Source organism: Oncorhynchus mykiss, chromosome 28 (genome assembly GCF_013265735.2).
Source record: "Oncorhynchus mykiss isolate Arlee chromosome 28, USDA_OmykA_1.1, whole genome shotgun sequence".
In the NCBI taxonomy this organism is placed as follows: domain Eukaryota; kingdom Metazoa; phylum Chordata; class Actinopteri; order Salmoniformes; family Salmonidae; genus Oncorhynchus; species Oncorhynchus mykiss.
In genome coordinates, this window is record NC_048592.1 from 18,554,676 (window position 1) to 18,577,975 (window position 23,300).

The following is a 23,300-nucleotide window of genomic DNA, read 5'->3' on the forward strand; positions in this document are numbered from 1 at the left end:
AAGATAAAGCAAAGCAGTGTGACACAGACAACAACGCAGAGTTACACATGGAGTAAACAATAAACAAGCCAATAACACAATAAACAAGTCAATGACACAGTAGAAAAAATAAAGTCTATATACAGTGTGTGCAAAAGGCATGAGGAGGTAGGTAATAAATAGCCCATAGGAGCAAATTATTACAATTTAGCAGATTAACATTGGAGTGATAAATGAGCAGATGATGTGCAAGTAGAGATACTGGTGTGCAAAAGAGCAGAAAAATAAATGAAATAAAAACAGTATGGGGATGAGGTAGGTAGATTGGGTGGGCTATTTACAGATGGACTATGTACAGCTGCAGCGATCGGTTAGCTGCTCAGATAGTTGATGTTTAAAGTTGGTGAGGGAAATAAAAGTCTCCAACTTCAGCGATTTTTGCAATTCCTTCCAGTCACTGGCAGCAGAGAACTGGAAGGAAAGACGGCCAAATGAGGTGTTGGCTTTGGGGATGATCGATGAGATATACCTGCTGGAACGTGTGCTACGGGTGGGTGTTGTTATCATATCCAGAGAACTGAGAAAAGGTGGAGCTTTACCTAGCATAGACTTATAGATGACCTGGAGCCAGTGGGTCTGGCGACGAATATGTAGCGAGGGCCAGTCGACTAGAGCATACAGGTCGCAGTGGTGGGTGGTATAAGGTGATTTGGTAACAAAACGGATGGCACTGTGATAGACTGCATCCAGTTTGCTGAGTAGGGTATTGGAAGCTATTTTGTAGATGACATCGCCGAAGTCGAGGATCGGTAGGATAGTCAGTTTTACTAGGGTAAGTTTGGCGGCGTGAGTGAAGGAGGCTTTGTTGCGAAATAGAAAGCCGATTCTAGATTTGATTTTGGATTGGAGATGTTTAATATGAGTCTGGAAGGAGAGTTTACAGTCTAACCAGACACTTCGGTATTTATAGTTGTCCACAAATTCTAGGTCGGAACCGTCCAGGGTGATGATGCTAGTCGGGCGGACGGGTGCGGGCAGCGAACGGTTAGAAAGCATGCATTTTGTTTTACTAGCGTTTAAGAGCAGTTGGAGGCCAAGGAAGGAGTGTTGTATGGCATTAATGCTTGTTTGGAGGTTAGTTAGCACAGTGTCCAAGGAAGGGCCAGAAGTATACAGAATGGTGTCGTCTGCGTAGAGGTGGATCAGGGATTCGCCCGCAGCAAGAGCGACATCATTAATATATACAGAGAAAAGAGTCGGCCCGAGAATTGAACCCTGTGGTACCCCCATAGAGATCGCCAGAGGTCCGGACAACAGGCCCTCCGATTTGACACACTGAACTCTGTCTGCGAAATAGTTGGTGAACCAGGCGAGGCAGTCTTTAGAAAAACCAATGCTATTGAGTCTGCCGATAAGAATACGGTAATTGACAGAGTCAAAAGCCTTGGCCAGGTCGATGAAGACGGCTGCACAGTACTGTCTTTTATCGATGGCGGTTATGATATCATTTAGTACCTTGAGCATGGCTGAGGTGCACCCGTGACTGGCTCGGAAACCGGAATTACACAGCGGAGAAGTTACGGTGGGATTCAAAATGGTCAGTGATCTGTTTATTAACTTGGCTTTCAAGACTTTAGATAGGCAGGGCAGGATGGATATAGGTCTGTAACAGTTTGGGTCTAGAGTGTCACCCCCTTTGAAGAGGGGGATGACCGCGGCAGCTTTCCAATCTTTAGGAATCTCGGACTATACGAAAGAGAGGTTGAACAGGCTGGTAATAGGAGTTGCAACAGATTGTTTTGGAAAGAGAGGATCCAGATTGTCCAGCCCAGCTGATTTGTACAGGTCCAGGTTTTGCAGCTCAGCTCTTTCAGAAAATCTGCTGGATTTGGGTGAAGGAGAAGCTGGGGAGGCTTGGGCGAGTAGCTGCGGGGCGAGGGGGGGGGGGGGGGCTGACGGCCGGGGTTGGTGTAGCCAGGAGGAAGTTATGGCCAGCCACTGAATTTTAGATTATCATGGATTTATCACAGGTGACAGTGTTACCTAGCCTCAGTGCAGTGGGCAGCTGGGAGGAGGTGCTCTTGTTCTCCATGGACTTTACAGTGTCCCAAAACTTTTTGGAGTCAGAGCTACAGGCTGTGAATTTCTGCTTGAAAAAGCTAGCCTTTGCTTTCCTGACTAACTGCGTGTATTGGTTCCTGACTTCCCTGAACAGTTGCATATCGTGGGGATTATTCGATGCTATTGCAGTCCGCCACAGGTAGTTTTTGTGCTGGTCGAGGGCAGTCAGGTCTGGTGTGAACCAAGGGCTATATCTGTTCTTAGTTCTGCATTTTTTTAACATTACTTTACCAAATTACTTTTAATGAATGACCTGGCATCCTTGACTGACGGGATGACGTCAATATCCTTCCAGGATACCCAGGCCAGGTCGATTAGAAGGGAGCGTTTGACAGTGATGAGGGATGGTCGTTTGACCGCGGACACATAGCGGATACAGGCAATGAGGCAGTGATTGCTGAGATCCTGATTGAAAACAGCGGAGGTGTATTTGGAGGGCAAGTTGGTCAGGATAATGTCTATGATGGTGCCCATGTTTACGGATTTAGCGTTGTACCTGGTGGGTTCCTTGATGATTTGTGTGAGATTGAGGTCATCTAGCTTAGATTGTAGGACTTCCGGGGTGTTAAGCATATCCCAGTTTAGGTCACCTAACAGAATGAACTCTGAAGCTAGATGGGGGGCGATCAATTCAGAAATGGTGTCCAGGCCACAGCTGGGAGCGGAGGGGGGTCGATAGCAGGCGGCAAAAGTGAGAGACTTATTTCTGGAGAGGTTCATTAAAATTAGAAGTTTGGGTATAGACCTGGAAAGTATGACAGAACATTGACAGAACTTTTCAGGCTATCTCTGCAGTAGATTGCAACTCCTCCCACTTTGGCAGTTCTATCTTGATGGAAAATGTTGTAGTTGGGTATGGAAATCTCAGAATTGTTGGTGGCCTTCCTAAGCCAGGATTCAGACACGTCAAGGACATCAGGGTTGGCGGAGTGTGCTAAAGCGGTGAGTAAAACAAACTTAGGGAGGAGGCTTTTGATGTTGACATGCATGAAACCAAGGCTTTTTCGATCAGAGATGTCAACAAATGAGGGTGCCTGGGGACACGCAGGGCCTGGGTTTACCTCCACATCACCCGAGGAACAGAGGAAGAGTAGGATGAAGGTATGGCTAAAGGCTATCAAAACTGGTCTTCAAGAGCGTTGGGGACAATGAATAAAAGGAGCAGATTTCTGGGCGTGGTAGAATAGATTCAGGGCATAATGTGCAGACATGGGTAAGGTGGGGTGCGGGTACAGCGGAGGTAAGCCCAGGCACTGAGTGATGATAAGAGAGGTTGTATATCTGGATAAGCTGGTTATAATGGGTGAGGTCACCGCATGTGTGGGAGGTGGGACAAAGGAGGTATCAGAGGTATGATGAGTGGTCCTCCGCAAGGCAATCAAACAAGCTTAGCGTCAGTATAGAGACAAAGTAGAGTCGCAATTCAACGGTTCAGACACAAGAGGTATGTGGCAATGTCTACAGTCAATCACGCAATCACGGATTACAAAAAGAAAACCAGCCCCGTCCCTGACCAGGATGTCTTGCTCCCAGACAGACTAAACAACTTCTTTGCTCGCTTTGAGGACAATACAGTGCCACTGACACGGCCCCTACCAAAACCTGCGGACTCTCCTTCACTGCAGCCGACGTGAGTAAATAATTTAAACATGTTAACCCTCGCAAGGCTGCAGGCCCAGACGGCATCCCCAGCCGTGTCCTCAGAGCATGCGCAGACCAGCTGGCTGGTGTTTTACGGACATATTCAATCAATCCTTATCCCAGTCTGCTATTCCCACATGCTTCAAGTGGGCCACCATTGTTCCTGTTCCCAAGAAAGCTAAGGTAACTGAGCTAAACGACTAGCACTCACTTCTGTCATCATGAAGTGCTTTGAGAGACTAGTCAAGGACCATATCACCTCCACCCTACCTGACACCCTAGACCCACTCCAATGTGCTTACCGCCGCAACAGGTCCACAGATGACGCAATCGCAACCACACTGCACACTGCCCTAACCCACCTGGACAAGAGGAATACCTAAGTGAGAATGCTGTTCATCGACTACAGCTCAGCATTTAACACCATAGTACCCTCCAAACTTGTCATCAAGCTCGAGACCCTGGGTCTCTACCCCGCCCTGTGCAACTGGGTACTGGACTTCCTAACGGGCCGCCCCCAGGTGGTGAGGGTAGGTAACAACATCTCCACCCCACTGATCCTCAACACTGGGGCCCCACAAGGGTGCGTTCTGAGCCCTCTCCTGTACTCCCTGTTCACCCACGACTGCATGGCCATGCACTCTTCCAACTCAATCATCAGGTTTGCAGACGACACTACAGTGGTAGGCTTGATTACCAACAACGAAGAGACGGCCTACATGGAGGAGGTGAGGGCCCTCGGAGTGTGGTGTCAGGAAAATAACCTCACACTCAACGTCAACAAAACAAAGGAGATGATCGTGGACTTCAGGAAACAGCAGAGGGACAGTAGTGGAGAGGGTAGTAAGTTTTAAGTTCCTCGGCATACACATCACGGACAAACTGAATTGGTTCACCCACACAGACAGCATGGTGAAGAAGGCGCAGCAGCGCCTCTTCAACCTCAGGAGGCTGAAGAAATTTGTCTTGTCACCAAAAACACTCACAAACTTTTACAGATGCACAATTGAGAGCATTCTGTCTGGCTGTATCACCACCTGGTACGGTAACTGCTCCGCCCATAACCGTAAGGCTCTCCAGAGGGTAGTGAGGTCTGCACAACGCATCACCGGGGGCAATCTACCTGCCCTCCAGGACACCTACACCACCCGATGTCACAGGAAGGCCATAAAAATCATCAAGGACAACAACCACCCGAGCCACTGCCTGTTCACACCGCTATCATCCAGAAGGCGAGGTCAGTACAGGTGCATCAAATGAAAAACAGCTTCTATCTCAAGGCCACCAGACTGTTAAACAGCCATCACTAACATTGAGTGGCTGCTGCCAACATACTGACTCAACTCCAGCCACTTTAATAATGGAAAAATGTATGTAAAAAAAATTATCACTAGCCACTTTAAACAATGTCACTTGATATAATGTTTACATACCCTACATTACTCATCTCATATGTATATACTGTACTCGATACCATCTACTGCATCTTGCCTATGCCGTTCTGTACCATCACTCATTCATATATCTTTATGTACATATTCTTCATCACTTTACACTTGTGTGTATAAGGTAGTTGTTGTGAAATTGTTAGGTTAGATTATTCGTTGGTTATTACTGCATTGTCGGAACTAGAAGCACAAGCATTTCGCTACACTCGCATTAACATCTGCTAACCATGTGTATGTGACGAATACAATTTGATTTGATTTGGTACTAGGGGCTCCATTGTAAACTAAAACAATGATAACTAACCTAAACAATAGTATACAAGGCATGTTAACATACAGTGGGGCAAAAAAGTATTTAGTCAGCCACAATTTGTGCAAGTTCTCCCACTTAAAAAGATGAGAGAGGCCTGTAATTTTCATCATAGGTACACTTCAACTATGACAGACAAAATGAGAGAAAAAAAATCCAGATAATCACATTGTAGGATTTTTTATGAATTTATTTGCAAATTATGGTGGAAAATAAGTATTTGGTCACCTACAAATAAGCAAGATTTCTGGCTCTCACAGACCTGTAACTTCTTCTTTAAGAGGCTCCTCTGTCCTCCACTCGTTACCTGTATTAATGGCACCTGTTTGAACTTGTTATCAGTATAAAAGACACATGTCCACAACCTCAAACAGTCACACTCCAAACTCCACTATGGCCAAGACCAAAGAGCTGTCAAAGGACACCAGAAACAAAATTGTAGACCTGCACCAGGCTGGGAAGACTGAATCTGCAATAGGTAAGCAGCTTGGTTTGAAGAAATCAACTGTGGGAGCAATTATTAGGAAATGGAAGACATACAAGACCACTGATAATCTCCCGACGATCTGGGGCTCCACGCAAGATCTCACACCGTGGGGTCAAAATGATCACAAGAACGGTGAGCAAAAATCCCAGAACCACACGGGGGGACCTAGTGAATGACCTGCAGAGAGCTGGGACCAAAGTAACAAAGCCTACCATCAGTAACACACTACGCCGCCATGGACTCAAATCCTGCAGTGCCAGACGTGTCCCCCTGCTTAAGCCAGTACATGTCCAGGCCCGTCTGAAGTTTGCTAGAGAGCATTTGGATGATCCAGAAGAAGATTGGGAGAATGTCATATGGTCAGATGAAACCAAAATATAACTTTTTGGTAAAAGCTCAACACGTCGTGTTTGGAGGACAAAGAATGCTGAGTTGCATCCAAAGAACACCATACCTACTGTGAAGCATGGGGGTGGAAACATCATGCTTTGGGGCTGTTTTTCTGCAAAGGGACCAGGACGACTGATCCGTGTAAAGGAAATAATGAATGGGGCCATGTATCGTGAGATTTGGCGTGAAAACCCCCTTCCATCAACAAGGGCATTGAAGATGAAACGTGGCTGGGTCTTTCAGCATGACAATGATCTCAAACACACCGCCCGGGCAACGAAGGAGTGGCTTCGTAAGAAGCATTTCAAAGTCCTGGAGTGGCCTAGCCAGTCTCCAGATCTCAACCCCAATCTTTGGAGGGAGTTGAAAGTCCGTGTTGCCCAGCAACAGCCCCAAAACATTACTGCTCTAGAGTAGATCTGCATGGAGGAATGGGCCAAAATACCAGCAACAGTGTGTGAAAACCTTGTGAAGACTTACAGAAAACGTTTGACCTCTGTCATTGCCAACAAAAGGTATATAACAAAGTATTGAGATAAACTTTTGTTATTGACCAAATACTTATTTTCCACCATAATTTGCAAATGAATTCATTAAAAATCCTACAATGTGATTTTCTGTTTTTTTTTCTTCTCATTTTGTCTGTCATAGTTGAAGTGTACCTATGATGAAAATTACAGGCCTCTCTCATCTTTTTAAGTGGGAGAACTTGCACAATTGGTGGCTGACTAAATACTTTTTTGCCCCACTGTATGAGAGAGACATACAATGAGGCATAAAGTTATCACAGGTGTTGATTGGGAGAGCTAGCTAAGACAACAAAGGGTGAAACAACAACAGCTGATCAGCTAAAACAACAACAGGTAAAATGGTGATGACTGAGTGGAGAGGGTCGTTTAACTACACACAGAGCCTGAGTTCGCGGCTCGGGCCAACAGATAAACAAAAAATAAACAGAATGGAGTACCGTGATTAATGGACAGTCCAGCAGGCATCAGCTATGTAGCCAAGTGATCATAGGGTCCAGGGGGCAGCAATAGAAGGAACAGGGAAGCCACGGAGTAGTCGCTACTACGCTTGCACGCTGATGACACAGCATTTAAAGTTAGTAGCCCGGGGCTAGTAGAAGCGTCTGCTCAGACGGAGGCCGGATGAAGGCACAGTGGATGGAGTATTCGTCGGCAGACCAGACAGCAGGGCGCTGTGTCGACAAAGGATCCAAGCCAGATGGCGAAAGAGGTATTGTAGTTGTATTAATTTAGTTTTCTAGCCGGGAGATGCGCCTGGCTCACAGCTAACTGGTGCTAGCTTCGGGGCAGGGGCGTTAGCCACTATAGCCACTCGGTAGTAGCGGTGATCCGCTGCCAAGGTCCAGAGCTTACGGCAAGGATCCGGTGGAGTAGTGTGTTCTAGCCGTGTTTGGGTGGAGTCCGGGTGAACAACTGAGTAGGCCGGGAGGTGGGCCTCAGGGATAGCTTCGGTACTGGGTAACTCGGTGGGTGCTAGCTAGCTGTGAAGATCAGGAGTAATGGTCCGGGGATTACAGCAGGAATCCGATGTTGTAGTGGAGAGACAGTCCGTTACTGGTAGGCTGGCGAGTATTATCCAGGTAACAAAAAAAAGGGCTGGTATCTGTGCAGAAGGTAAAGGCCGCTAGCAGTGGCTAACAATGACTAAATAGCTTGTAGCTAATTAGCTGGTTAGCTTCTGATGGTTCTTGCTATAAGGTCTAAAAATTAAAAATAATAGCGGTTCCGTATCACATTGGGTGAGGCAGGTTACTGGAAGGTATAATTGAACTAAAATGGAGAAGAGATTGAAAATAAAATTTAAATATATACAAAAGATGAAAAATTCAAAAGTACACGAGAGGACGAACAAAACACGTCTGCACTGCTACGCCATCTTGGAATTAATTGTGTATGGTTACAAAAGACAGATGGTTACTTAAGGCAAAAACGAAAGAAGGGTGGTTGGTCGGGGTGGATGGTGGACGAGTTTGAATCTCATCATGGACAACTTTAGCATTTTAGCAACTTTTCAACTACTTACTACTTTTTAGATACTTTGCAACTACTTAGCATGGTACCTATTCCTTCCCCTAACTGTAACCTTAACCCTTTTAGCTAACCTTTCCCATAACCTTAACCATTTAGCTAACCCTAACCCCTAGCCTAGCTAACGTTAGCCACCTAGCTAGAATTCGTAACATATTAGACGTTTTGTAAATTCTGAACTTTTAGTACATTTTGCAAATGGGTAACATATATAATACAAATTGTAATTCATAACATACAGTATCATACAAAATAGGGGATGGACATCCACAAATTAATACATACCATAGGAAATGTAACACAACATATTAAAAGGGCTGTCTCAGATTTACGTACAGAACAATACAAAATTATCCGAGACCAGGTTTCCGCTCCTTGAAACAGAGAGAGGACAGTGTGTTAGACTCTTATGCAACCATTCGAAAAAACAGGGGTTACCTTTGGGATTTGAGCGGCATAGTGAGTAATCGTCCTTCAAGCCATCATGACTCATTATCTTTTGTTACTATTGTTATGATTCTCCAACTCCCACCTGCCAATCACTACATTAAAGAGACAGACTTACTATTTAAAAACAGAATATATTGTAATAACAATTGTTACGGCAATAACACCAGTCTGTGTCTATCTTGCAGTCATATTAATACTGGTCTCTAGCCTTGAACTTTACCCATGGGGTTAGGTACTTTATCTATTCGACAATGTTTCTTTCTTTATTAAATTAATGAACTGGGAATTTTGAGGGTGTAAAAAACAGATTTGGTCAGGTCCACACATGATAGGTCAGATCCCATTTGAAGACTGAGCAGTAGATTTTTCATCTGATAACCAGTCAAATATCTCTGAAAGCTGCATTATTTACATAAAAGAAAAATGTACAAATCATGAATGTTATTATTTTTGTGCATCTCTGAGCAATATTCTATTGATTCCCAGGGTCATTTCATATTTTCATGTGTATCTGAGCTATTCGCGGTTCAAAGCAGGCAGAGGTTTTGCAGAGCTTGTCATACCAACTGTATTTCTGCCTGCTTGAATGGCAATGAGAGAAATAACAGAGTAATAAAAGCATGGGCCATTTGGACTCTGAGAGCTAAACATGGTGGAAATGTAATGTCTATTATTCCATCATGCAAATGTATTATTCTACCAGCTATATGGTCAAAAAATACCATATTCTTCTGATATTATAGACTATGTGTCATGGATCGCATGTCCGTGACTTATAGGCAATGACACAAACAAATGATTGGTTTGAGAAAGACTCTTTATTGTATCTCTTCAAGGTATAGCCAACAATCCTGAAACAAAAGAAAATATGTTGATTAGAGTTGCGCATTCCGTTTGCCAACAATACTTTAACATAAGGTTCCAAAGTGTTGTTTGTGCACACCAGTAACTAAAACAATGTAACTTGTTAACCATGTTTCTACTGTGTATAAAGTGGTCTATTTTAGAGGTACATGCTCTAGCAATGTGAAATATATTATTAGAATAACGATCAAAGAGAATAATCATATGGCCTCCCGAGTGGCGCAGTGGTCTAAGACACTGCATCGCAGTGCTAGCTGTCCCACTGTGTGTGTACGGTGTTTCCTCTGACACGTTGGTGCTTCTGGGTTAAGAAGCAGTGAGGCTTGGTTGGGTTGTGTTTCAGAGGACGCACGACTCTTGCCTCTCTTGTACAAGAGTTGTGTTGTGATGAGACAAGACTGAAACTACCAACTGGATACGGCAGGGTAGCCTAGTGGTTAGAGCGTTGGGCTAGTAACCAGAAGGTTGCAAGTTCAAATCCCCGAGCTGACATGGTACAAATCTGTTGTTCTGCCCCTGAACAGGCAGTTAACCCACTGTTCCTAGGCCGTCATTGAAAATAAGAATTTGTTCTTAACTGACTTGCCTATTTAAATGAAGGTAAAATATATATATTTTTTAAATACCATGGAAATTGGTCAAAAAAATAAGAGAATAATCATATAATTTAACCTACCTGATGTTTGTTTGAAGCTCTGCGCTGTTTTCTTGTTGAAGTGCCGGTGTGCGTGACGCAAAATAGTCTGCGAGTCATCAAGGAACATTTATTGGTTCATGGGAATAACCAAAGTGATCAATTATCCCAGGGGTGAATTACTTCATGAATGTGTATTGTGTGACTTAAAGAAGAAGTTATGGCAGTAACAGGTTGGCTAGAGTAGAGCCCTACCTGTGTTATGTTATAGGCAAAGCTGTTGCCGGAATAGTTTATACTGACAATGTCTTTAATTTATTCAAGTCTTTATGTCAACATACTGTTTGTTATTTTCTGTACAAAGGCTATTGGCCAATTTGTCCTGTGCCTGTTATTATTGTAAATAAAAGCCTCTAAAAGAGGTGAGCACCAGAACATCCTGTCTGTCTCCTCATTGTACAATCAGCCGCTTCTGTTTCACACTATGTCATTATTATGACACTGTTAAGTTATGATAGTGTTATGACACCAAAAGACATCACAAAAATGTAAGATGACTTTACAACCCATATTCCTAACTCTGTTTGATGTTTCAAAATAAAATGAGAGCCCTGCTGAGGCCCTGGTGGGCTGTGCTGGGTCGTACCATCTTTGGTGTAGAGGGAGATATCCACCTTCCTCTCCTTGGAGCCCAGCAGAGCCTTGGCCATCTGGGCCACGGCAGGCCTCTTGGTGTGCGGTCCATACAGGAAGCTGCAGGTACACGGCTTCTGCATGACCTCAGCGCGTGTGTACCCGCACATGCCACAGAAGGCGTCGTTGCAGAAGATGATGGCACAGTTTTCCACACGAGCATTTGCGATGATGAACTTGCGATCTGAGGGAAGGAATAATATATCATTATTATTCTAATCTACAGAGTCCTTGGAATTTGTCATCGCATATAATACAGTTTTCTACAGTACAATTTAAGATGGTTATTTTATTTGACCACATATGCCATATCAGTGATCTGCACCAAGGCATATAACCAAGTAATTTAATAAAACCTGCAAGAGAACTAAGATGGGAGCATCTGTAAGGTGCAAGTCTGTTTTCACCTACTACTAAACTAACTGTTTACATAAAAACGGTTAACTGTTTAAAGCCTTAAAAAACAAGTAGATTATGTTTTGGTATCAAAATATGTCCCCAGAAGGAAACATTCAGTGATGCATATCAGTTTTTGAAATGTAGCCGTTTTATTCTCTCCTATCCTGCTTAGAAACTAACTACTGATCCTGTTTGGATATGAGCCAAATGTATGCTCTGATAGACACTGCTGCCTTATATTTATATCCTTGAAATATTACTCTCCCAGTAAGTCTGTCATTTAGAAATGTGGCTCATAGGCCTAAATCAGATTTTATCATCATTTGTACCCTAACATTCTAATATACACAGATGGGAAAAATAATTAAACTAAGGTGCAAATTCGACAGTCATATCATAACTCATACATTTGCAGTACTATACTTATTGTTGTTGTTTTTTTTACAAGAGAATCACAACAGCTTACAGTGCAAGATCATAGATCTAATTAAACCTATTAACTCAACACATGCAGATTTCAATAATAGCCTAATACTCTAATTTCAAAAGGGACATTTTTTCAGTTATTGCCAAAAGAAGCCTTTGAAAATAGAAAGAGGCTGTTTGCATCTTATTCCAAACCCCTAACCAAAAGGATTTCTAACCATGGGTTCCCCAAAATGTTGAATAGGAAAAATCTTACTCTGTCCTTCGAATTTTCTGATAATTGTATCCAGAAAAGTGTTCTGAGGAGCCACGTGTCCCCGCCGAACCGGCATTTTGGTCCGTATTTCGCGCGGTTTGGAAAGTTGGACGGTATGCTCCTGTCACAGGTGTGGTCTCGCGCTGTGCGCGGCTGTCGCCTATGTGGTCGCTCTAAACTCCCTAAACCGCTGGAAACATATCACATCCAGCAAGCCCTGCGATGTAACGTTCCAACTACTTTTTTTCATCACTTTGAAAAGCAGACACTCCTGACGTTGTTGTGTAAAAGAATCCCAGAACAGCATTATTGGCTATCAGCCAACCTGCTTTGTTGTTAGGCTACGGGTGTATCCTTCATTTGGAAGTAGCACCGCCTCATGTTCAGTGGAAGCAGCAATTCCAATTCACAGGTGCCTGGGGACTGTTGCTCTATTATCCTGTTTCTCTGACCACCCACGATGTCTTGGCTGCAAACCCTGCTTTTTGAAATGATGACGGTCTATCAGGTCGTAGATGTTGTCAGTTGCGTCTCTGTCCATGGTGTTTGTGTTTTTTTTTTATTTTTTTTTTACAGTTGAAGGCAATATTACAGAAATTACTTTACTGAACAGAAGATTAGCCTATTTTTCTTATTTTGTGTTGAAAATGGATTGTGACATTGCAAAGGGAAACACTTTTAGATGTAGGCCCATCACAGACGCAGCAAGGCAATATTTGAACTATATATATTTTTGTAGGTTGTTATTTTAGATAAACAAATTCTTAGTTATTTGATCATATCAAATGTATGCAATAAAAGTCTACTAGCATTTTATAGCATCATTCACTCACCACCTGGAACACTCTGCCTTCAATCCAGAAGAGAATGAATGGTGTGATTGCCATCTAGAGGCACAGAAAGCACATTACCAGATAGTTTGTATTCTGGTACAGTATGAGCCTATGACCAGCAGGTGGCAACAGCAGGTTACAAATTCAAATCTAACTTTGTTTGTCACATGCGCCGAATACAACAAGCATTGACCTTACCGTGGAATGCTTTCTTACAAGCCTTTAACCAACAATGCATTTACAAGAAGAGTTAAGAAAATATTTACTAAATAAACTAAAGTCAAAAATAATAAAAAGTAACACAATAAAATAACAATAACGAGGCTATATACAGGGGGTACCTGTACTGAGTCAGTGTGCTGGGGTACAGGTTAGTTGAGGTAATTTGTACATGTAGGTAGGGGTGAAGTGACTATGCATAGATATTAAACAGTCAGTAGCAGCAGTGTACAAAACAAATGGGGGGTGTCAATGTAAAAAGTCCGGTGGCATTTTGATTAATTGTTCAGCAGTCTTATGGCTAGACTTGGTGCTATGGCACCACTTGCCATGCGGTAGCAGAGAAAACAGTCTGACTTGGGTGACTGGAGTCTCTGACATTTTTATGAGCTTTCCTCTGACACGCCTATTATATAGGTCCTGGATGGCAGGAAGCTTGGCCCCAGTGATGTACTGGGCCGTACGCACTAGCCTCTGTAGCGCCTTACAGTTGATGCCGAGCAGTTGCCATACCAGGCAGTGATGCAACCGGTCAGGATGCTCTTGGGTGCAGCTGTATAACTTTTTGAGGATCTGGGGACCCATGCCAAATCTTTTCAGTCTCCTGAGGGGGAATAGGTTTTGTCGTGTCTTCTTCACGACTGTCTTTGTGTGCTTGGACCATGATAGTTCATTGGTGATGTGGACACCAAGGAACATGAATCTCTCAACCCGCTCCAGTACAGCCCCATTAATGGGGGCCTGTAGACCATGATCAGTTCTTACCAGTCAGGTTAGAATTGTGAAAGGTAAACCAGATTATGTTGTTCTCAAGAATGTCAGACTATGCTTACTGATTTCGTCTGTTCATGCTCAACTGTCTCAAATGTCTACATTGGCATTTCTATACACTTACCAATGGCTATCTATGATAATGGAAATTATGAACTTGTAAATCTTCCTTACGGGCAGACCACAGGCTGTGAGGATTGGCAACAACACCTCATCAAGTTTATTGACAACACCACGGTTGTTGGCCTGACAACCAACAACGACGAGTCAGCCTATAGGGATGAGGTAAGTGAACTTGTATTGTGGTGCTAGGACAACAAACTCTACCTCAATATCAGCAAAACAAAGGAGTTGATTGTTGACAGGAAACAGAGGGAACATACCCCGATCCACATCAACAGAACTGCAGTTGAGAGAGTCAGCAGTTTTTTGGTTCCTCGGCATCCACATCACTGAGGACATGGACCGACACCACCACTCCTGTCAAGAGGGCGCAACAGCATCTCTACTTCCTAAGACGGCTGAAGAAATTTGGAATGCCACCCCGGGTCCTCTACAAATACTACCCCTGCACCCCAGGAGGTTGGTGGCACCTTAAATGGGGAGGACAGGCTTGTGGTAATGGCTGGAGCAGGAATGAGTGGAATAGTATCAAACACATGGTTTCTATCTGTTTGATGCCATTCCATTCGCTCCATTCCAGTCATTATCATGAGCCGCCCTCCTCTCAGCAGCCTCCACTATCGAAAGTCCTGACTGGTTGCATCACGATCTGGTACAGGAATTTCTCCTTCCATAACCTTAAGGTTCTCCAGCGGGTGGTGAAGAGGGCCCAGTACATCACTGGGACTGTGCTTCCACCCATCCAGGACATATACTACCACAGCATCATCAAGGACCCAACACATCCAAGCTGTTCACTCCCTTACCGTCGTCCAGACAATATCGGAGCATGAGGTCTGATACCAACAGGCTCAGTCAGACAAGCCACCAGACTGCTGAACACTGGACTGCCCACCTGCATTGACTCTCTGCACCTTAGCAAACATAATCACACTCACACACCCACACATACAGTATACATTCATACTACACACATCCAAACTATTGCTACCAGACTATTGTGATAGCTAAATACTGCACAATTTAAAACACCTGCCCCCCAATCCCCCTTCTGTAAAACACTTTTAATGGTGCCATCCAATACATTTTAAGAAAGTCTAAGCTCTTTTACTGCATTTCTATACAATTTAAAAACTACAGTGCCTTGCGAAAGTAATCGGCCCCCTTGAACTTTGCGACCTTTTGCCACATTTCAGGCTTCAAACAAAGATATAAAACTGTATTTTTTTGTGAAGAATCAACAACAAGTGGGACACAATCATGAAGTGGAACGACATTTATTGGATATTTCAAACTTTTTTTACAAATCAAAAACTGAAAAATTGGGCGTGCAAAATTATTCAGCCCCTTTACTTTCAATGCAGCAAACTCTCTCCAGAAGTTCAGTGAGGATCTCTGAATGATCCAATGTTGACCTAAATGACTAATGATGATAAATACAATCCACCTGTGTGTAATCAAGTCTCTGTATAAATGCACCTGCACTGTAATAGTCTCAGAGGTCCGTTAAAAGCGCAGAGAGCATCATGAAGAACAAGGAACACACCAGGCATGTCCGAGATACTGTTGTGAAGAACTTTAAAGCCGGATTTGGATACAAAAAGATTTCACAAACTTTAAGCCTTCCAAGGAGCACTGTGCAAGCGATAATATTGAAATGGAAGGAGTATCAGACCACTGCAAATCTACCAAGACCTGGCCATCCCTTTAAACTTTCAGCTCATACAAGGAGAAGACTGATCAGAGATGCAGCCAAGAGGCCCATGATCACTCTGGATGAACTGCAGAGATCTACAGCTGAGGTGGGAGACTCTGTCCATAGGACAACAATCAGTCGTATATTGCACAAATCTGGCCTTTATGGAAGAGTGGCAAGAAAGCCATTTCTTAAAGATAACCATAAAGTGTCGTTTAAAGTTTGCCACAAGCCACCTGGGAGACACACCAAACATGTGAAAGAAGGTGCTCTGGTCAGATGAAACCAAAATTTAACTTTTTGGCCACAATGCAAAACGTTATGTTTGGCGTAAAAGCAAGAAAAGAAAGAACCTGATGGAGTCTGTAAAAGACCTGAGACTGGGACGGAGATTTGTCTTCCAACAAGACAATGATCCAAAACAAAGCAAAATCTACAATGGAATGGTTCAAAAATAAACATATCCAGGTGTTAGAATGGCCAAGTCAAAGTCCAGACCTGAATCCAATCGAGAATCTGTGGAAAGAACTGAAAACTGCTGTTCACAAATGCTCTCCATCCAACCTCACTGAGCTCGAGCTGTTTTGCAAGGAGGAATGGGAAAAAAATTCAGTCTCTCGATGTGCAAAACTGATAGACATACTCCAAGCGACTTACAGCTGTAATCGCAGCAAAAGGTGGCGCTACAAAGTATTAACTTAAGGGGGCTGAATAATTTTGCACGGCCAATTTTTCAGTTTTTGATTTGTTAAAGTTTGAAATATCCAATAAATGTCGTTCCACTTCATGATTGTGTCCCACTTGTTGATTCTTCACAAAAAAAATACAGTTTTATATCTTTGTTTGAAGCCTGAAATGTGGCAAAAGGTCGCAAAGTTCAAGGGGGCCGAATACTTTCGCAAGGCACTGTATAAAATGCTATTTGGAGAACAGCAAAAGCAAGCCAAATGCCCCCAGCCATTATCAGTGGTTGCTGTAGCTTCATTCACTTTAACTCAACTCCGGAATTAACTCAATTAAAACGTACTTAGGGATCTGTTAGCAGAAAAAATATTTAATTAACAAACGTTTAAAAAATAAGTTTGCTTTACATATGTTGTTGCAGTTAAGCACATTTCCTGCAATTTTACACATTTTACCATGACTCATGCCGTGTTAATATGATATCTGAGTGAGCCTGATTAACAAAATCAATGTGTTCCCCCTGGAGGTTAGGGTACCTAGGCATGCCCTGCATGCCCGGTCGGTAATTCGGCCATGATAACTACACGTTTAGATAGCTGGCTAGCTAGACTACCTCCACCTAGACTAATCAATCAAAACATGGGCAAATTGAGTAACTGTCAGTGAGTGACACACAGGGGTGCCACTTTGGTTTTAGGGGTGGGGTGGACATAGCCTGGCGGGTGGTCATCTAAAGTTAATTTCCTCAATTTTTACACAATCCAATATGCCGTCTCTATTTAGGACAAATAGAAAGCAAAAATGCCTAGTCATCAAGCTCGGTAATAGATCATTGAATGTTTAAGTGATTAATAAGATTGAACTAGATAAAAATGTAATTCAATTATAAATATTGTTGCACCTTTAGCCAATAGTTTAACAAATTAACTATTGAAAAGACCATTTCCTTCCCAGTTCAGTCTTTCCTAGTTCAACACCCAGCAGCCCCCCAACCCAACACACCCCACTCAACTTCAGGATCTTAGAGAAACATTCATTATTGGTTTCGTGTGCGTTAGGCCAAGGCCAGAGTGACAACCCACAGCACAGCAGACCCCCATGATCAGGACTGAGCAGCCCAGCAGCTAGGGATTGCCTAAATAAGTTTCTACCTTGACGTGGACATGTTTTCAATAGACTCCTTTAGTCATACTGTATTGCATACAGTATATGGCATCCAGACCTCTTGTAATAAATAAAATATAGTGTTACATACCTTGACATTGTGGGAGGATAACCAGACTTCCAATTAATGGCAATGCATTTCTTAGCCGCTATAAATGCTCAGTTATCCTCCTATAATGTCCAGTTATGTTACGCACTCTATGCGTAGTGGGTGCAGAGTCAGGCGCAGGAAGCAGAGGGTAAGGAACAATGTTTTATTCCGGCACAGGGAAAATGGTTACGCCAAACACAGGGCGCAAAATATTAAGACCGGCGCAAAACCAGGACCCAACCAGTCCGGAGAAAAACAAAGTAAATCGCACAAACATCAACAGAGAAAAAAATAAGCCCGCACAAAGAGCAGACGGGTATACCGGCTTAAATAGCCCAACTAAAACCTAAACACGAAACAGGTGTAACCAATAAGACAAAACCAACAGAAAAGGGAAAAGGGATCGGTGGCAGCTAGTAGACCAGTGACGACGACCGCCGAGCGCCGCCCGAACAGGAAGAGGAGTCACCTTCGGTGGGAGTCGTAACAAGTTATGTATCACTATATTTTATTTACTACAAGATTAAAGGTATACTGGGAAACTTTCATAAGGTCGGGATGCCATATACCGTATGGAGTCTCCAGTATCAACATTTTCAAGCAAACAAAAACATGAAGGGAGAATCTGTAGACATACTGAGATAAAATAACATACTATTTGCAGGAATCCAGCCATCCTTCACAAGACCATAACATATGCAAATGTGTTGTACATGTTTTGTGTCATGGGGAAAAGCCTCTATCAACCATTGATACAGTTTGGAAATCAACTTTGGAGGTTTGTCAGACTGCCTTAAAATATAATCTGGCTTGTCCAGTGTTTGCACAGAGAGAATAAAGTGTTGTATCTGCAATTCACCTCACCTCTGTCACAAACTGGTCTTCCCTGGCTGCCTGACCCCGCTGAGACCTCGTCACCATCTGATCCTCCTAAAATGAGGCATGACAAAGAATTATCTTGGTGTACACATTTATACATTGATTATATTCTTGGATAATATAATGGTTCAATAATTGAAATTACCATTATTCCCAGATCCCAGACTGTAGCTTTAATCTGCTGTCCTGTATCTACTGTATCTAGGTCTAACTCAAGATAGAACTTTGTATCATTCACTGATTTTGTAAATATACTGCCAAGTTCACTTGAGCTCCGTAGACCCTTGTCACAATCTGATCTTGTTAAAATCCCTGGCAGACCTCCACTGTGCACCATGACAGTGAAGCCTGTAACATTAGAGCTGTTTATTACTGTGTCAGTCTGAAAAGTGGGGAATTAGCTTGGTAAACTAACAGATCAATAACAATACATTGTCATACAGACTAATAAAGCTCACATTGCACTGAAAAGAACGTCAGAATATCAATATTCAATCCTTTGAATGACGATTTCATAGATGGATTCAGGTCTAGTGTGATTGAGGCAAAAATAATAGCTAACGTTAGCCAACTTTTGGCCAGCTCTCTCTCTCTAACGATACATCAACTGGCAAAAGCTAGCCGGTTTCATTTACTTCTGAAGTGGGACAAAATAAAGGCTACAAAACATTTCCATACAAACAACAGCTGTTAGATAGTAAAAATAGGCTAGAGCTGACCTGGCTGTGGTAGCTACCAGCTAGCGTAGCTTATTCACTCAACTCAGTCTAGAGGGGATGAAACATTAGCTAACATTACAAGTCAGTTACTAGCTCAGCACTGGGAATAAACACTAGTTTCGTTATATACAGTACGAGTCAAAAGTGTGGACACACTTACTCATTCAAGAATTTTCTTTATTTTTACTGTTTTCTACATTGTAGGATAATAGTGAAGATATCAAAACTATGAAATAACACATATGGAATCATGTAGTCACCAGAAAAGTGTTAAACAAATCTGATTTTAGATTCTTCAAAATAGTCATATGCTGAGCACTTGTTGGTTGCTTTTCCTTCACTTTACAGTCCAACTCAACCCAAACCCAAGCCTTGATGACAGCTTTTCACACTCTTGGCATTCCCTCAACCAGCTTCACCTGGAATGTTCCCACATATGCTGAGCACTTGTTTGTTGCTTTTCCTTCACTTTGCAGTCCAACTCAACCCAAACCGTGTGTGTGTGTGTGTGTGTGTATATATTTATAGTGCCTTCGGAAGGTATTCGGACCCATTAACGTTTACCACATTTTTGAAACAGCCTTATTCTAAAATTGATTAAATAAATAAAAATCCTCAGCAATCTACACACAATACCCCGTAATGAAAAAATGAAAACAGCTTTTTTAAATTTTTGCACATTTATTAAAAATGAAGAACAAATATAGCTTATTTATATAAGTATTCAAATATTGGATATCGGTATTGGCCCAGAATTTCATATCGGTGCATCCCTAACAGAAATACCTCATTTACATAAATAATCAGACCCTTTGCTATGAGACTCGAAATTGAGCTCAGGTGCATCCTGTTTCCATTGATCATCATTGAGATGTTTCTACAACTTGATTGGAGTCCACCTGTAGTAAATTCAATTGATTGAACATGATTTGGAAAGACACACATCCGGCTATATTTGTTCCCAGAGTTGACTGTGCAAGTCAGAGCAAAAACTCAGCCATGAGTTCGAAGGAATTGTCCGTAGAGCTCCGAGACAGGATTGTGTCGAGACACAGATCTGGGGAAGGGTACCAAAACATTTCTGCAGCACTGAAGGTCCCCAAGAACACAGTGGGCTCCATAATTCTTAAATGGAAGAAGTTTGGAACCACCAAGACTCTTCCAAGAGCTGGCTACATGGCCAACCTGAGCAATCGGGGGAGAGGGGCTTTGTCAGGGAGGTGACCAAGATCCCAATGGTCACTCTGACAGAGCTCTAGAGTTGTTCTCTGGAGATGGGAGAACCTTTCCAGAAGGACAACCATCTCTGCAGCGCTCCACTAATCAGGCCTTTATGGTTGAGTGGCCAGACGGAAGCCACTCCTCAGTAAAAGGCACATGACAGCCCTCTTGGAGTTGGCCAAAAAGGCACCATAAGAAACACGAATTTCTGGTCTGATGAAACCAAGATTGAACTCTTTGGCCTGAATGCCAAGTGTCATGTCTGGAAGAAATCTGGCACCATCCCTACAGTGAAGCATGGTGGTGGCAGCATCAGGCTGTGATGATGTGTTTCAGCAGCAGGAACTGGGAGACTAGTCAGGATTGACGTAAAGATGAATAGTGCAAAGTATAGAGACATCGTTTATGAAAACCTGCTCCAGAGGGCTCAGGACCTTAGACTGGGGCGAAGGTTCACCTTCCAACTAGGACAATGACCCTCAGCACACAGCCAAGACATTGAAGGAGTGGCTTCGGGACAAGTCTCTGAATGTCCTTGAGTGGCCCAGCCAGAGCCTGGACATTGACCCGATCAAACATCTCTGGAGAGACTTGAAAATAGCTGTGCAGCAACGCTCCCCATCCAATCTGACAGAGCTTGAGAAGATCTGCAGAGAAGAATGGGAGAAACTCTCCAAATACAGGTGTGCCACGTTTGAAGTGTCATACCCCAGAAGACTAGATGCTGTAAACCCTGCCAAAGGTGCTTCAACAAAGTCCTGAGTAAAGTAAATCGCCAATCTTGGGTTTATACCTGTTCAACCACACTCCAAGTGGCAGTATGCACCCTTTCAGTTTCTTACCAACTCATGAAAGCAGTGGATGAAGAAAATTGACTACTTCAAAATGGAGATGGCCTCAGTGGTACTGCCCATGCTCTCACAGATGCCACAATGGGACAGATACAAAGCTGAGTTGTCTATCTAAGTCTATGCTTGGACCCATGACATCCGGTTTCCACTAGATTTCACAGCCACATAGTCAAAATAGGCTATCGTAAAATATAATGAAAACAATCATTTGCTTTTTGGTCTTCATTTAAGGTTAGGGTTAGGCATAAGGTTAACAGTGTGGTTAAGGTAATGGTTAAGGTTAGGTTTAAAAATCACATTTTAAGAAGATAAATTGTAGAAATAGGCACAGTTTATGTTTTTGTGGCTATGGTAACTTGTGACAAACATGACAAGCTTATTTCTCTCAAATCTGGCATTTACATCCCTATTAGCGAGCATATCTCTTTTGCCAAGATAATCCACCCCCCTGACAGGTGTGGCATATCAAGAAGTTGACTAAACAGCATGATTACACAGGTGGACCTTATGCTGAGGACAATAAAATGCTTAGTTTTGTCACACAGCACAATGCCACAGATGTCTCAAGTTTTCAGGGAGTGTGCAATTGGCATGCTGACTGCAGGAATGTCCACCAGAGCTGTTGCCTGAGAATTCAATGTTTATTGCTCTACCATAAGCAGCCTCCAATGTCGTTTTAGAGAATTTGACAGTACATCCAAATGACCTCACAATCGCAGACCACGTGTATGGCGTTGTGTGGGTGAGCGGTTTGATGATGTCAACATTGTGAACAGAGTGCCCCATGGTGGCTCTGGGGTTATAGTCCTGTGTAATTCAGTTGGTAGAGTATGCCAGGTTTGTGGGTTTCATTCCCACAGGGTCCAGTACAAAAAAAGTATTAAAATGTATGCACTCACTATTGTAAGATGCTCTGGATAAGAGTGTCTGCTAAATGATGTCAAACATATATAATGGTATGGGCAAGCATAAGATACGAACACAATTGCATTTTATCGATGGCAATTTGAATGCACAGAGATACCGTAATGAGATCCTGAAGCTCATGGTCGTGCCATTCGTCTGCCGTCATCACCTCATGTTTCAGCATGATAATACACGGCCCCATGTCGCAAGGATTTGTATACAATTCCTGGACGCTGAAAATGTCCCAGTTCTTCCATGGCCTGCATACTCAGACATGTCACCCATTTAGAATGTTTGGGATGCTCTGGATCGACTTGTACGACAGCGTGTTCTAGTTCCCACCAATATCCAGCAACTTCTCACAGCCATTGAAGAGTAGTGGGACAACATTCTACAGGCCATAATCAACAGGCTGATCAACTACTTGCGAAGGGAATGTGTCACGCTGCATGAGGCAAATGGTGGTGACATCAGATACTGACTTGTTTTAATGATCCACGCCCCTACTTTTTTTAAGGTATCTGTAACCAACAGATGCATATTTATATTCCCAGTCATGTGAAATTCATAGATTGGGGCCTAATTGATTTATTTCAGTTGACTGATTTCCTTATATGAACCGTAACACAGCAAAATCTTTGAAATTGCTGCATGTTGCGTTTATATTTTTGTTCAGTATAAATTGTAAAGGATAAGTTGCTTTGTCAGAACAAATGACAGATTGACAAGTCAATCAAATTTCACCAAATGTTTTTACAATTCCAATGGTACTTTGTACTACCGAACTATCAAATTATCCAACCCACAGATGATTGACAACCATAACAAATAGGCCTATATGCCTCCTACAGCATTTCCCCAATGGTTTGCCCTGTGGACATTGTGCTTTTATTTTGAAGTGCCTTTGTTTTTGCACTGACAATAGTTTGAAAGTCTTAACAGTAAACAACCTGCATGTACTGCCAAAGGAACAAAGCATTGAATGATA